At 46.0% G+C, this 13,272-nt stretch overlaps 1 long non-coding RNA gene across 1 annotated transcript in view; it reads right to left on the minus strand.

Annotated features, from left to right (window-relative positions):
* LOC138472500 (uncharacterized) overlaps positions 1-13,272 on the minus strand; it is an 823,178-nt gene that overhangs the window by 656,408 nt on the left and 153,498 nt on the right. The window lies entirely within an intron of this gene.

Raw genomic sequence — 13,272 nt, forward strand, 5'->3', positions numbered from 1 at the left:
CAATTTAAGTTTTGTCTGATTGTAAATATATGTTGTTTCCTTGGGATGTTGCAGGCAGATCTATCTGCGTTATTCTGCATGACTTCCATTTTGTTTATGTTCTGTTGGGATGTTCCTAAATAGAGAGCATTACAGTAGTCTAACTTAGATAACACTAGGGCTCTGGCTACAGATATGCAGTTGGCTGTGGTAAGGTAAGGGCGGCAAGCTGTAATGAGCTTGCAGGTTTATGCTGTAGCTGATGCTAGAGCATTTGTTTGTCTCTTGAATGATAGTGGCGAGTCAATGTAAATGCCTAGTGTTTTCACGTCGTTAACTACCTTGATTATGTTTCCATCAATAATGAAGGTTTTAAAGGAGGTGTCTAGTTTATTCATTTTAGTTGGGGAGCCAAGTAAGAGTAGTTCGGTTTTGTCGTCGTTAAGACATAAACCGTATTTGGCCATCCAGATTTGATTGATGCTGTAAATGTCATTCAATGTTTTACTATCTGCAGTGTAATCACCCATGATAAGAATCTGGGTGTCATCTGCGTAATTCGTGTAGGTTACACCCAGACAGTAAAGTATATCAAATAAAGGTTTGGTGAAAACATTGTAGAGCATTGGTGACACGCATGATCCTTGAGGGACACCACAAGAGACTGGCGATTGTAAGGCTGAAGTGGATGGAGCAAAGACCCTCATGGATCTATTACTAAAGAATGATTTGATCGATGAGTTTGCATGATCGGAGAAATATATAGCAGATGATAAGTGCTTGGATAGAATATCATGATTCACCAAGTCAAATGCTGCAGATAGATCAAGTAGTAAAAGCAGGGTGGATTTACCTTTGTCTTTTAAAGCATGGATCTGATTCTTTAAGTCAATGGGCCTCATTATGACCCAGGCGCTAAGTGTTTAATGGCACCGTAAAAGGCTGCGTTGCTGTTAAACACTTAGCGACCTTATTATTAGGTCCCTTTGCGGGACCCGACCTTAACAGCTGGTTTTACCAGCCGTTAAAGTAGGGACCCGCAAAGGGACCTTGGTGCTAATTACGGTACCGCAATTTGCAGTACTGTAATTAGAGCCTTCCCCATTCCCATTATGCCCTATGGGGCAAAAATGGGAATGGGGAAGGGCCATGGCGGCATGGGGAATTACTGCCCCACCAACCTCAGAATGAGGTGGTAATTCCCCATTCCGCCATGGCGGACTCCGGCATGGACCAATAGCACCATGGTTTAGCGCCGGAGTCCTAATGAGGCCCAATAAGTGCTGTCTCTGTCCCATGCCTAGGTCTGAAACCTGACTGTCTTAGACCTAGTAGTTTGTTTCCATATTCCATATAGTATGTTCATAGATTGTATGCTGTGTCCGATTAAGTGTGAATGAAAAAAATACAATTCCAATAAAAGCCTATTGAAAAAGACAAGCAGTTTACTGTAAGCTTATTATTAGGTTAATATATTTTGTGTTGCTAGATTATTATGTAGACTTGAATGTTTTATGAATGTTATGAACAATGATTAACTCATGCATTTTTTTGACAAATACTTGGAGATGTATTATTATATACATTGTCAGCCTTTATAGTAAAACGTTTATTAAAACCTTAAATAAGCAAAACAAAACATTAATTAACAGAGTTTTGCATTTTTTAAATTGTTAAAGGATTTCGTACGATTTATAACCACAATGATTAATGCTCTAGTAAACATGGGCTTGATGGTTTCTTCTTTCTGTTCCGCTTTTACTCCCCTGGCCACAACATTCTTGTATTTTGTTATTTTATTTTGTGTGTTCCCTTTTAGGCGTGTACAGCAAGATGTGGCCTTGAACAGAACCCGTTTGTACTTATCCTTTGCACTAAAAGAGTTCTCTTTGTTCGACTTATTGATTGCATTTGTGCAGGCTTAGGGTATTATTACTGGCATAGTGCTGTTCAACTTGAAATTTACTTGGTTTACCTTCACTGTAATATGCTGCTCTTCTACCCAATCCTATGTTTTTTTAATAAAAAGGGGATGTGTTTCTGTGATGCAATCGGTGGCTTTATAGGATGAGACTTACGCAACAGAAGAGTAGCTTTCAAGATTGACAAATATAAAGTGTCCTCATAATAAATAGGCCGTCAAGAAAGATCAAGTTATTGATAACAAATACCGATAACAACAGGTTTCAATGTCTACTTTGGTCACAGAAGATCAAGTTATTGACAACAAATACCGATAACAACAGGTTTCAATGTCTACTTTGGTCACAGAAGATCAAGTTATTGACAACAAATACCGATAACAACAGGTTTCAATGTCTACTTTGGTCACAGTTGGTTCGGAGATGCATCAGGCGCTAAATAGTCTGTCACTCGCCTACTCCTGCTGCAACAATTAGACCCTAATCTGACTCTCGCTGGCACTAAAACTTGCTTCCACCACTTCCCCGTGACCGGCTATTTTACAGGAGCAAAATCAGTCTGGCCACAGTGTGGTGGACAATTTGCAATTGCATTCAATGTTTAGTGCATATTATCACATGAGTCTAGGGTGCAAGAATGTGACTGCTCGTTCTAGGGGTTATCTGTGTTGTGAGGAGGTACCATTATCAGTATTTTGGAAACTTGTCTATGGCTGTTGGGATGTGTATCGGTTTCAGTATATTGTGTCATTTGTTTGAATCATTAACCTGCTGTTAACTCCAAACACAATAATGTTCTCCAAAGGATTATTTCTTAAACTATGTTGTACAGCATATCAGAAATTATGGGGTACACGTGTTAAAAAACCTGAAAAGATAATGAACAAACAAAAGTGACAAGAGACAATTTGGTGTTCTGTATTCAATAAGCAATCACTTTTTAATTATTCTTTTTATATGCACTCTGCATATTGCTGCACGCAGGTCCATGTCCTCCATGTCTTCCATACCCTAGAATGCACATTCCTCACTGGTGTAACAGGGGCCCCTGCAGCCCCTGCAATCCCTGCGGTCGCAGCCCCGCCTCCTCATGTCCTGCCAGGGGCCCCCCTCGGACTTCAAAAATGAATAGTTTCTTTTTGAAGTCACTCTGCCTTCATGAAGACATTCTTTCCGTTATGGTTCAGTCCCATAACGAAAATAACTTCTTTATGAAGACAGCGTGACTTCAATAAGAAACTGTTTCTCATTGAAGTCATAGGGGCTCACCCCATCCATGACGTGGAGGCTAATGGATCCTCCTGCACAAGACAGGAACAAGCAGACCAACCGATTCAAAAAGGTAAGACAATGTATTTTGTTTAAATGTGTGTGCGTGCATGTAAGCGTGTGTGTGTGTATATGTATATAATGTAATGTGTGTGAAGGAATGTATAGGTGACCTGCTTGGGCATGTGTGAGTGTATGGTGAAAGGATGCACATGTAAATATATGGGTGGCTGGGTTTGCATGTGTGTGAGTGTATAGTGAATGGTGTATGTGCTTGTGTTTAATGCCTGGATTACTTATTGGTAATCTTTATTCTTCCTATCCCTACTCTTACTCGTCCCACTATTTCTGTATGAGGCAGGTTGCCTCATACACAAGTACTGGTATGAGGTAGAGGGACATGAAAGTAATGCTTGGCTTAGTTACCTGTAATCTTCATTACTCCTAGTAACACTGTTTATCGTCCCAAGGTGCCTCATACGTAAGCACTGGGACGAGGAAGAGGGGTGTTTAGGTAATTCTGGGCCGAGTAGCTGATTTTGGGGTTGAGGTAGGGGGTAGGAGGGAGAGGGGATGTGCGGTGGGGTGGGGGTTGTGCGCTAAATCGTAATGGTCATCCATGTCCTGGTTAAGCAGGCATGATATGTGTTATTAGTGGCTAGACATCATTTTGGTGCAACCAGTTTAGTCATTTCTTACTTTAACTTGATTTTCTTTTTTAAATGGGCATTTCTGATAAAGCAGTCCTGCTAAGTGTAATTACCTGGCTAGACTGGCATTCTGTTTGCTGCCAGTCTAGCCATTTCTTACTGTGGCATTTTATATTTTCCTGGACATCTGTGATAAAAAATAACCATGGTAAGTGTAATTGCTGCAAATGGCATTTTCCTGCAACCAGTCTAGGTATGTCTTAATGTGGCATGGCATGGTTTACTGTAATATGTTATTACTTGTCTAGACATTTCTACATTGTGCAGCCAGTTGGACATGTTTTCATTGTGACATGTCATTTTTAATAGCAAAGCCTTAAAAGCATTAATGTTCCTTTGCACTGTTGGTGACTTGCAAGTATTTGGCTTTTGGATTAGTGTTACCCCACAAAACAATTGAAAAACACTTTGGTTTTTTTGTCAATTTTTCTCAGAAGATGTGCTGTATACATGGGCGTAGGACATGGGAGGGACAGGGGGTCAAATCCCCCCCACAATTTTAAGTGGGGGGGATGTAATATCATTTATCCCCCCCCAGAATATGTGTTTGATGTGTTGTGCAGGGATCGGTTTTTGAAGTGGGGGAAGCTGCTTACTATGTAAGCTGCCCTCTCCCCTTCTGCCCCCCAAAGGATGAGGGCAATACCCTGGGGGCAGATGGGTGATCATCTGCCCCCAGGGAAAGGGGGCAAACAAAAAAAATATATAGATGTTTTGAAATGTAATTTTGGGTGGGGTGGGTGTGGGTGGGACCACTAACCACCAGGGATTTTAGCAAGGGGGAATGGCCCTCACGCCCCCACCCTAAGTGGATGGGGGCACCCTATGTAGTCCTCCCTGGGGGCAGATATCTGCCCCAGGAAGGGGTACATGAGATGCCCCCCATCCATCTGGGGTGGGGGGGGGGGCCACTGCAAATATTGGCAGAGCCACCCCTCCCAAGCCTGGGGCAGTATGATTTGTCCCCCCGGGGGGCAGATGGCCACACACATGTGCCCATCTGCCCCTAGGGAAGGGCAAAACAAAAATATATATATATTATAACTTGTTTTGGATGGGAGCAGGGTGGGCCCACTAGGCCAGCAAGATTTTTTGTGTTTGAAAGGAGGGGTGCACCACCCCACGTCAGTGGATGGGCGCACCTTATGTAGCCTTCCCTGGGGGCTGATTTCTGCCTCTAGGAAGGGGTACATGAGATGCCCCCATCCATTTGGGGTGGGAGGAGGCCACTGCAAATATTGGCAGAGCCACCCCCAAGCCTGGGGCAGTATGTTTTGCCTCCCCCCCCGGGGGCAGATGGTCACACACATGTGCCCATCTGCCCCTAGGAAAGCGGCAAAAGAAAAGTAAAACAAATTATAACTTGTTTTGGACGGGTGTGGGAGGGGCCACTGAACCACCATGGATGTTTTTAGTTGAAAGGTGGGAGGCCCTCTCCCCCCCACCCCAAATGGATGGTGGGCATCTCATGTAGCCCTCCCTGGGGGCAGATTGCTAGCACAATCTGTCCCTAGGAAAGAGGCAAAACAAAAACAAAACAAAAAAAATGATAACTTGTTTTGGGTGGGTGTGGGGGTCACTAAACCAACATGAATGTTTTTAGTGGAAAGGGGGGTGCCCATGGGTTTCTTCTTTTCGGAAAAGCATGGGGTTCTCTGTTTTCCTTGGTGGCTTCGACACCCTAGGCCCAAATCTGTAGGTTGTCACCATAAGCAAAATCTGCTTTGCCGAAAGGCTCGGGGTTATCAGTGGGTCGCAAGTGGGCTTGCGATCGCTCATCCTCCTTGTTTGCTGTACCCATCCCCTCAGGACAATCAAAGCAGCAACATCACACACCTGGTCCCTCTACTCCCATAACAGGGCTTACTCAGAACAACAAACAAGATTTCCTATTTCTTTGAAACCCCCATCCTTCCATTCCAAGAGGCACACACGTCTCCTTGCCCCATACAAATAAAGTAGCATCTTGCAGTTGGTAGAAAAGGCTGCAACTCCTTTATTTGGCAGGAGTCCACTTACAGGTGATCTGCCTCTTAACGAGCTGGCGTCCCAGCGGTGGCCCACTGGAAGTAATTGTTATTTCCTCTCTCTTACCATGAGTTCATAGTCATAGATGAAAAATCCAGAAATGCAACATACAAAAACATGTTCTTTGCTGCTGCATCCTTTAATTTTCTTCTGTTTTCTTTTCTTCTTTTCTCTTGTTTTATACAGTGATCTTTGTAATTTAAAACATACTGCTATTTTAATTCTAATTTTGGGAAAAGTCAAATTTTTTGACTAAAACACAATAAATAAATAAAGCAAAGTCCCCAAGATGTCCCCTGTCCCCCCCAGATTTTATGTGTCTCCTACGCCCCTGGCTGTATAATGCATTAAAACACATATTTATATCTTTCTTCTAGTGTAGTGTGCAGCGTGCCCCTACAGCAGCATGATCGTGACTATGGCGCAAGCGTGGTAGTCTAGGTCGACCCAGAGTGTGGCCCAACCTGTGATTTGTTTGCCAAGCAGGAGGCTGCCCTCAGCATGGCTTGCTGGGTGCCCCCAAATTGTGTGCTACGCCACTGACATTCATGTACACTTTGCAAACACAAACACACACACAATAATCCATAATACATGAAAGAATTCATTTTACCAAGCACTTTTCTCCTGGCATGCCACATACTTAAACTGACAGTGTAAGAAGAGCATTCCAGGGCTCAATGCAAACCATATAGTTTCAGGACATTACACGGAATTTGTGCTGTACAATTTGCCACAGTTATCGATATTAACAATGGAAGCAAGGTGGGCAAATAGGAAATGAAAATGGGTGCCAGATCTTGCCGGACTGTGGTAGGAACCTAGACAGGAGCAAGGATAGTGATCAAGGGTGTCGCTGGGCTGTGCCTTGGGAGAAAGCAAAAAGAAAAGCCATGTAAGTGCCACATGTAATGCCCAGGGCAGAATGGAGACAACGCATGCACAAAATGGTTGGACCTGGGACTGACGGAGGAAGGGTCAGGAGGGAAGCGAGCACCCGAAAAAGGGGTGCGGTATCATGCTCATGTGAGTCGAAGAAGTGCAGACAAACTTCACATGTAAGCATTTAAAATGAAAAGTGACTACTATCGCGCTAGCTCAAATCAACTGGGTGTTTAAAGTTGGTAATATAGTTTACCCGAGAAAAAGAAACAAGGACTCTGAAAGCTAACGTCTGCAAATAAATGTTGGCTTCACACAGTAATTGTATCATCCTCGACAGGCTCTTGTTATTTTTTAAACTAAAAGAGCCAGAGGTTTGGTTTGGCACCGAGAGCCAAAACATAAGCAAAGTAGATGATTACTTCACAGTTTGCACGTGCAACAGAAGCATTTAAACCATGAGAAATATGCAATGAACCACTAATAATAAAATAGGTTATATTTATTACATTACAATTAAGAACATTGTCAAATAAAATGCACTGATCGGATGGTCCTGCCCTGAATTTTAAGCCACTCAATGTTTGCTACATATGATCCTCACAGGCGCTGCATCACCTGCTTGTGGAACAATCGTCCAGGGTAATGCAGGTTCTGTGGTGTTACATCTAGAGGTCCCTCAGACGCGTATTTGCCTTGTCACCTGATAATCCAGATTTGGAACAGTGTTGTTGCATGAGCACCCCAATTCACGCAACATTGCATGTGAGTGATTGCCCTGTGACCTGCCAGCATTAGTTATTTAGGGACCGGCAGATTGGCAGGCAGCACAAGTGATGAAGAGCAAGGGTCTCAGAGAAAATATCACAATTTTGACAACAGCACTGTAAGTGCAAAGTGCTCCAGGTGCAACCGGGGTGCAACCAGGGCAGCACAACCAGAAATAAACTTGTAGTACATATGAACTCTACCTGGCAATGTTGTGGTTTGCTTTAGTGTTTCTTGCTTTCACAGACTTCAACCCCAGCCTCTCTACCATCACTCCCTCACACTCCCTTCTTTCATCAGGAGATACGTCTGTGATCCAACCAATCACCACGATTCAGCAGATGCTCTGAGCATTAATCCCTCCCATCTAGTATTTAATTCTACAGCAAACATCAGGAGAGATATGTGTGAGCGGTGTTTCTTGATTCGTCGGACAAGTGGATTTGCACTAATACTAGAGCTTTCCCAATCTAGTTACAGTGTCTCTCTGTCATACCCCATTTCCATCTTTTTAACTATAAGCATGACCTTGTTTCGAGTTAAATCAGAGGTTCTAGGCTTGAGGGAGTGTTTGGATTGATGTCCAAACCGACCGGGTATTTACACAGTCCCCAACACTCGACTGGGGTACCCTCTTCTCCATTTCAAAGGGACCCACTTCAGATCAGATGCAGATGGATATTAAGTAGGGCATGGTGGAAATACTGGGACATAAAACCATCCTTTCCTATTAGGTTGAATACTTGTTCCAGCTTTTCCAATTTACACTATTTAGAGGGCTTCTGAAAATCACTTACAGAAATTCTATCCCACCCACTCCAAAAGCGATCAACATAATGCTGGGTTGAGCTAAGCATCCTTTTTGAGAACTGTGATGAATCAGAAATGACTCCCCCAGAAAACCCTTCTCATGTGTCCAGGGAAAGGCAGACGCTTCCTGATCCTGAGGGTGGTGGTCTGCGGGAGGATCATATGAGGGGGGAGCAGCTCAGGAGGAATGAGAGATCCCCTTTAATAACTTTCCCAGAGGCCCTACCATCCGAATGGCTTATTGTAAAATTGAAACTGTAGAAAATGGTAATTTGAACATTGAGGACTTCAAGTCCCACAATGGCCAAAGTGCTGGGATGAAGAAGAGGGATGCAGAGGGACTGGGCTGCAAGTTGCAGCCTATTAGTGTTAATGACCAACACCTGATGGGAGACCGAGACGAATAAAAAGCCCCCTTAGGTGCAGGCCATTGAGCGAAGTAGTGGGAGGTGGAGTGGTTGCAGAAACTCCATATTGCAGTTTCAGCTGAAGGAGAGCAGAGATGTCAGAGCCACTGAGATGTTTTGCCAAACGGGTGTCGGTTCTTAGAGGGTCTCTACCTTCTGAGACCTTGAATGTAGAGGTTGTGCAGTGGGACGCGTTGTTGTTGGAAACCTTCCCCCAGAAGATTGTAACTGCAGAGGTTGCTTGGCAGGAAGTGTAAAGTTAAGAAGCTTCCCCCATTGGAAGGCGGGCCCCGTTGGCAGGCGAGCACCGGAGTGGCACAGGAGCGGGGAACACTCCTTTTCTGACTGGCATGGGCCACGGAAAGCAGAGAGAAGCAGTCTGCCGGGCCGAACTGAGAAGCAGAAGACCTGGATGCAGCGGAGCAAGCGTAGGGGTACGCTATACCCAGTGAGTTCACGAGCAGTGTGTGACCCTGATACGCTCCGTGATCGCCCGCTGGTCAGGTCCCATTATTTTGAATAACGAACTGATGCAAAAGAAAGGAAGTGGCAGAATAAAAATAATGCTAAATGCTGCACTGCTGCAAAAGAAGGGAAGTGGAAGAATAATAATTATTGTGAATATCAAGCTGATACACAGAAGATAAAGTGGCAGAATACAAACTGTAGGCACAGGTGGTTACTCTGACATTTATAAGCACAATGATACCTCTCTTTCTTAAGTCAAAAGAGGGCGATATTATCAGAAGTGAATACAAACTAGTATGGCCAAAGCCAAAAGAGGGCAATAACAAAGCCAGTTCATGAGAACCAGCATTGCCAAAGACAAGCGAGGGCAATTAAAAAGCTGGTTAGCTGTCTCCTCCTTGGCTACTTTTCCCCCTCCTCCTTCCTCTTCTGCCCCCCCTGGCCTCTTCTACACCTCCGCAAGGCATACTTCTGATCTGTACCCCTCCCCGGAAGTCTTTCAACAACAGCAATCTTCTCCATATTGCCACACTTGCTCAGTTTTCAAACACTCCTCTGACATCTGCCACCTCTTGGAGAAACTTGACCTTGATGTCCTCGGTCTCACAGAGACATGGTTCACGGCCAGCTCTGTCACAAGGTTTGACACTCTCCTCCCTGACGGCTACAAGATCCTCTCCACACCCAGGCCCAACTGTTCTGGAGGGGGTGTAGCCCTAATCTTCCCCGAGCGGATTCCTGCCTCTGTCATACCTACGCAGGCCTACTTCTCCTTCGAATGCCTCATCTGCAGGCTCTCTCTCTCTCTACTAGCAATTCCCTTACTGTGGCTACTATCTATCGGCCACCTGGTCCGATCTCCCCCTTCCTCTCTGAATGGGCAGACCTCTTCTCTTCCCTCCTGGTCTCCACCACTCAACTCCTCCTTTTTGGGGACTTTAATATCCACCTGGATGCCTCTTGCCCGTCCTCTGGACTCTTTTGGGACCTCTGCGACTCTCTCACTCCCTATTCTCCCCTCCGACGCAACTCACTCTGCAGGGCACACTCTGGATGTTCTGATCTCTTCAGACCTTCCCCTTTCTATCCCTCTCACCACTCCTCTCTCCTGGAGTGATCACTTTTCCTTTCCTCCCAGCTCACCCTCTCCACCCCTCAAGCCAAGCCAATTCCAGCACTGCCACCCACCTTCTCGGTTATCGGACCCATGAAGCGTGTGTCAGCAGAGGCTTATGCCGCCACTTTCTCACTCCCCCCTCCACCTTTGGCTGACTCACACCCTGACAAAGCCCTCTCCATGCTCCACTCTGATATAGTTGATACTCTTGATGTTCTTGCCCCTGTCATGAGGATCTGCTTGAAGCCCAAAGCTAAGTGCAACTCCTGGTACGACTCAGACCTCGTCACCCTCAAACGCAAGTGCAGGGTGGCTGAGAGGAATTGGTGTGCTTCTGGTACATCCTCTGACAAATTGGCTTGCCGTCTGCTCCAAAGGCAATACCGGCTCTCTGTCTGCACCAAGAAGAGAGCTCACATCCAAGCCCGTGTCTCTGCAGCATCTAACAACTTGGACAAACTCTTGAAAATCTGCAAGGAACTTGCCAATACTGCTGCGGTCTCTACCTCTCCTGTCCCTCCCAGGCACTCTGCACAGATCTGGCTTCTCATTTCATCTCTAAAACTGAGGACATCCTGTCCTCTCTCTCTTTCCCCCCCTCTACTCCCTGCTCTTCCTCTGGCCATTCTTTGGCCACCTCTCCTCCATCCTTCTCTGCCTTTCCCCTGTTCTCCCCAGACGAGGTTTCTAGACAAGTCCGATCTATGAAAGTCTCATCAAAACAGGTTCATCCCTGTTCCTCCAAAACCATCAAGGACCACATTGACTCCCTGGCTCCTGCTCTGGCCGACTTCTGCAACCACTCCTTTACCGCCGGAGTCTTCCCATCCCTCTTGAAGCACTCCCTTGTGCACCCTCTTCTTAAGAACCTCTCTGCCGACCCGTCCTGCCCGGCGATAGTAAGTTGGTTATCTTCATGACCATCCGTCTGGCTTCAGAGCTGTCAGAAGCATGGAAACTGCTCTCCTGAACATCCATGAAGACCATCTCTCCAACCATGATTCCAACACCTCCTGTGTCCTCATCTTACTTGATCTCTCTTCTGCCTTTGACACAGTCAACCATGCCATCCTGCTCAACCGTCTCTGGCGTGGCTGACTTCTTTCCTCTCTGATCGACCCTCCCAGGTCTAACTTGGGTCCTTCCTCTCCTCTATCTTTATATCTACCTGTGGTGTACCCCAGGGGTCTCTCCCTGGTTGTTCAACCAATACCTGACACTTCTTGTCCACCGTATTGCTGCTCTCTGCCCCAACTTTCAGTGCTATGCGGATGACACTCAGCTCATTTTCAGGCTACCTTCAGGCACCTCTTCTCCTTCTCTCATCTCTGACTGTCTGTCTGCTATCCAGGAGTGGTGTGGCGCCAATGACCTCTGCCTTAATGCCAGTAAGACTGAGATTCTCCTAATCGACACATCCGCTCCCTCCTTTCCTGTCACTCTCTGGCCACCCTCTCTTGGCCCTCTTCCTGTTCCCACCTGCACGGCTAAAAACTTTGGGGTCATTTTTGACTCCACACTCTCCTTCTCTCCTCACATCTCCGATGTCTCTAAGAAGTCACACTACCATCTGCACCTATTTCTCAGTATTCTTCCTTTCCTCTCCTTCCCCCAGAAGCTCACTGTCTCCAGAGCTCTGGTTCTCCCTAGGCTGGACTATTGCAACAGCCTCTTCCTAAATTTGCCTGCTTCTACTCTCCGCCCTCTGCAACTCATCCAGAACAGGACCGCGACACTTGTCCTTGGCCTCAAGCCCAGCGATCGTATCTCTCAAGGCCTGAAATCCCTGCACTGGCCCCATGCATTATCCAAAAGGCCTTCTGGGGCCTGGGGCCGCAATACCTTCAACTCTCTCTTCCTAAATATCTTCCTTCTCAAGTTCTTCGCTCATCTGCCTCCAACTCCCTCATGGTCAGTCGCTTCTCCAAGCAACGAGTTGGTGCGAGATCTCTTTCTTAGGCTCGGGCCTCCCTTCGGAACAGCCTCCCTGCCTCCTTGAAACTTGAGGAGAGCCATCTCCAGTTCTGGAAGCACCTCAAAACCTTCCTCTTTGCTTCTACTTTCTCTCCTCCTCTCCCCTGCTGAACCTCTGGCTGAAACTGCACGTAACTGCACTGTTTACCTGGCCACCCTCTGATCTCGGGCCCAGGTCTCCTCACCCATCAGTTGCACACCTGCACTGCCTCCCAGACAGCCCCTGCACTCAGGGACTGTTTTCTGTATCCCTACAGTCCCCTACCAGCACTTGACACCTGATCTCTGCACTTACCCTTGCACTTGCCACCAGCTGCCCGTACTTTTACTTATTGCTTTATTTATTCTATTTTTTTATTTGTTATTTATTCTATTTATCAAATGTACTGCACTGTCCCTTCCCCTTCCCCCCCGTACTGTTCCCCTTCCCCCTTCCCATGCACGTGAATGGCACCCGGCCTAGTATGATCGTTGTCTCCATCTTCCCTCTGTTCCCCCTTCCTTGGCTCGTCGCGCCTTGAAACACTTGTGTATAGGCGTGTTATGAATGCCATATAATATCAATATCATAACTGACCTAAACAAGCACTGTCTAAGCCCAAGAAGAGCAAGAGCGAAAGAAAGCCATTATCAGCACTTGGTTAAAACAAGAGTGGGAAAACAAGGGTGGCAGGAGAGCTGCCCTTCTCACAGAGGGTATTTAGGAGGAGAAGAGTGTGACCTGATTGCATGTTGCAATCACAGGGGTGGAACAAACAGCACCAGTGTGTTTCATGTCTTTCCAGAAGAAGTAGTCAAAACTCATGTGGAAAGTCATGAGACTTTAGAAGCAAACAGTACCACAGAAGTACTTGTAGTAGTGTTAGTAGTTTCATTAGTCCTGGCAGGCAAGTATACCAGACAAGGGACCTTATAGTGGTAGACCTGGCAAGTGAGTG

This window comes from Ambystoma mexicanum, chromosome 8 (assembly GCF_040938575.1).
Source record: "Ambystoma mexicanum isolate Mex_15411 chromosome 8, UKY_AmexF1_1, whole genome shotgun sequence".
In the NCBI taxonomy this organism is placed as follows: Eukaryota; Metazoa; Chordata; class Amphibia; order Caudata; family Ambystomatidae; genus Ambystoma; species Ambystoma mexicanum.